Source organism: Chlamydomonas reinhardtii, chromosome 3 (genome assembly GCF_000002595.2).
Source record: "Chlamydomonas reinhardtii strain CC-503 cw92 mt+ chromosome 3, whole genome shotgun sequence".
Lineage (NCBI taxonomy): Eukaryota > Viridiplantae > Chlorophyta > Chlorophyceae > Chlamydomonadales > Chlamydomonadaceae > Chlamydomonas > Chlamydomonas reinhardtii.
The window spans coordinates 6,846,419-6,849,392 of NC_057006.1; the positions used below are offsets into that span (position 1 = coordinate 6,846,419).

Sequence of the window (2,974 nt, forward strand, 5' to 3'; positions counted from 1 at the left end):
GCCCCCCGAATGGCGTGATGGGCTAGGGCCGCCGGCGGTGTTGCTACAGCCGCCGCCATGCCTGCGCCAGGCTGCACACAGGTAGCGGCGCATGGTCTGAGGCTTGAGGGGTGCCGGGGACGTGCGAGACAAGGCTGGAAGCGAAGGCACGAGGCACAGCTAGCTGGGGTGGGGGTGTGGTGTGGGGATGGGGATGGGGAGATGGGCTAGGGCCGCCGGCGGTGCTGCTACAGCCGCCGCCATGCTTGCGCCAGGCAGCACACAGGTAGCGGCGCATGGTCTGAGGCTTGAGGGGTGCCGGGGCTTTGGTAGACAAGGCTGAAAGTGAAGGCACGAGGCACAGCTAGCTCGGGTGGGAGTGGGGGTGGGGATGGGGTGAGGATGGGGAGATGGGCCAGGGCCGCCGGCGGTGCTGCTACAGCCGCCGCCACGCCTGCGCCAGGCTGCAGACAGGTAGCGGCGCATAGTCTGAGGCTTGAGGGGTGCCGGGGACGTGCGAGACAAGGCTGGAAGCAAAGGCACGAGGCACAGCTAGCTGGGGTAGGGGGGTGGTCTGGTGTGGGGGTGGGGATGGGGAGATGGGCTAGGGCCGCCGGCGGTGCTGCTACAGCCGCCGCCACGCCTGCGCCAGGCAGCACACAGGTAGCGGCGCATGGTCTGAGGCCTGAGGGGTGCCGGGGCTTTGGTAGACAAGGCTGAAAGTGAAGGCACGAGGCACAGCTAGCTGGGGTGGGGGTGGGGCAGGGGATGGGGTGGGGTGGGGATGGGGAGATTTGTTTTTTGAGGAATCATCCTTACAAGGTTGAACAGGGGCAGACGCGCTTCCCCCCTGCTGCCTGAAAGCAGCCTGGTCCCCGAGACCAGAACCCTGACAGGGCAAGAAGAGAAGAAAAGAGAAGAAAAACAGAAAACAAACACCTCGAAAACCGCCACCAACCACCCCCATCCATGAGCTAGGGCCGCCGGCGGTGCTACTACAGCCGCCGCCACGCCTGCGCCAGGCTGCAGACAGGTAGCGGCGCATAGTCTGAGGCTTGAGGGGTGCCGGGGACGTGCGAGACAAGGCTGGAAGCAAAGGCACGAGGCACAGCTAGCTGGGGTGGGGTAGGGGTGTGGGGGTGTGGGGGTGGGGATGGGGAGATATGGGCTAGGGCCGCCGGCGGTGCTGCAGGTGGCCGCCACGCCTGCGCCAGGCAGCACACAGGTAGCGGCGCATGGTATGAGGCCTGAGGGGTGCCGGGGCTTTGGTAGACAAGGCTGAAAGTGAAGGCACGAGGCACAGCTAGCTGGGGTGGGGGTGGGGGTGGGGATGGGGTGGAAATGGGGAGATGGGCTAGGGCCGCCGGCGGTGCTGCTACAGCCGCCGCCACGCCTGCGCCAGGCAGCACACAGGTAGCGGCGCATGGTCTGAGGCCTGAGGGGTGCCGGGGACGTGCGAGACAAGGCTGGAAGCAAAGGCACGAGGCACAGCTAGCTGGGGTGGGGTAGGGGTGTGGGGGTGTGGGGGTGGGGATGGGGAGATATGGGCTAGGGCCGCCGGCGGTGCTGCAGGTGGCCGCCACGCCTGCGCCAGGCTGCACACAGGTAGCGGCGCATGGTCTGAGGCCTGAGGGGTGCCGGGGCTTTGGTAGACAAGGCTGAAAGTGAAGGCACGAGGCACAGCTAGCTGGGGTGGGGGTAGTGGGGGTGTGGTGTGGGGGTGGGGTTAGGATGGGGAGATGGGCTAGGGCCGCCGGCGGTGCTGCTACAGCCGCCGCCATGCCTGCGCCAGGCTGCACACAGGTAGCGGCGCATGGTCTGAGGCTTGAGGGGTGCCGGGGACGTGCGAGACAAGGCTGGAAGCGAAGGCACGAGGCACAGCTAGCTGGGGTGGGAGTGGTGTGGTGTGGGGGTGGGGATGGGGAGATTGGCTAGGGCCGTCGGCGGTGCTGCTACAGCCGCCGCCATGCCTGCGCCAGGCTGCACACAGGTAGCGGCGCATGGTCTGAGGCCTGAGGGGTGCCGGGGCTATGGTAGACAAGGCTGGGCCGGGCGTGGGCGACGGGTGCAACCAGCCTCGCACGCACCGCAGCCGCCGCCGCAGCAACAGCCCCGCTCCACAGGGTGCTGTGGCCCCGCCCAGCTCCCGCAGCAGAGGGCAGGGCGCTTGGGCGGCAGGCTGCCTCCCCCGCAGGACGGTCCTAGCTCGCCGCCGCACGTGCTAACTGGGTGGCCGGCAGGGGGACAGCAGGCTGGTGGGGGCAGCGGGTCGGGGCGCCACGGTGGAGGAGCGGGGCGGGCAGTGCCCCAGCCACCGCCCCAGGCGGGGCCGCCACCGCAGACGTCACAACCGGCGGGTGGTGGTAAGGGCAGGGGCAGGGGCCTGGGCGCGCCGGCTGGGGTTTCGGCCGACACGGCTGGGCGCGCTGGTGGGGGTGCGGGCAGTGAGGCGGAGTACGGGGCCGTTTGCCTGACCCGCGACACGTGTGTTGCCATCGGCTCTGACCTCGTGACGCACCAGAACCGCTGCGCAGATGTGCAGGGGTATGAGTGGGCGCAGCTTGGCCGCGACGCGCTTGGTGGCCGCCTCCTCGGCTACCTCCGTGACCAGGGCGCCACCGTACCGGACTGGGCTGTCTGCCGTGTGCCGGCAGGCCGTACCGCCGTCCTGGCACAGCTGCGCGACGAGTTCACTGGCTGGTGGCGCCTGTACTCTGCCCAGCCTGCAGGCACGCCCCTGCCTTCCGACGTGACGGAGCAGCTGGATGACGCCGCGCAGCAGGTGCAGACGGCTTACATGGACTACGTGCTCCTTTTTTTTTGAGGAATCATCCTTACAAGGTTGAACAGGGGCAGACGCGCTGCCCCCCTGCTGCCTGAAGACAGCCTGGTCCCCGAGACCAGAACCCTGACAGGGCAAGAAGAGAAGAAAAGAGAAGAAAACAGAAAGCAAACACCTCGAAAACCGCCAACAACCACCCCCATCCATCCCACC

General features: G+C 68.1%; 1 protein-coding gene across 2 annotated transcripts in view; it reads right to left on the reverse strand.

Annotated features, from left to right (window-relative positions):
- The window catches only part of CHLRE_03g198288v5 (uncharacterized protein), a 9,146-nt gene extending 6,799 nt beyond the window's left edge, over window positions 1-2,347 (reverse strand). Inside the window, exon 1 of one of the 2 annotated variants that reach the window (XM_043061286.1) lies at window positions 2,328-2,347. The gene's annotated coding sequence lies outside the window, so the exon portion shown is untranslated. Of the gene's footprint in view, window positions 1-2,318 lie in introns of both variants that reach the window. The other variant, XM_043061285.1, reaches the window with a different exon arrangement.
- Between the last annotated feature and the right edge of the window lie 627 nt (window positions 2,348-2,974).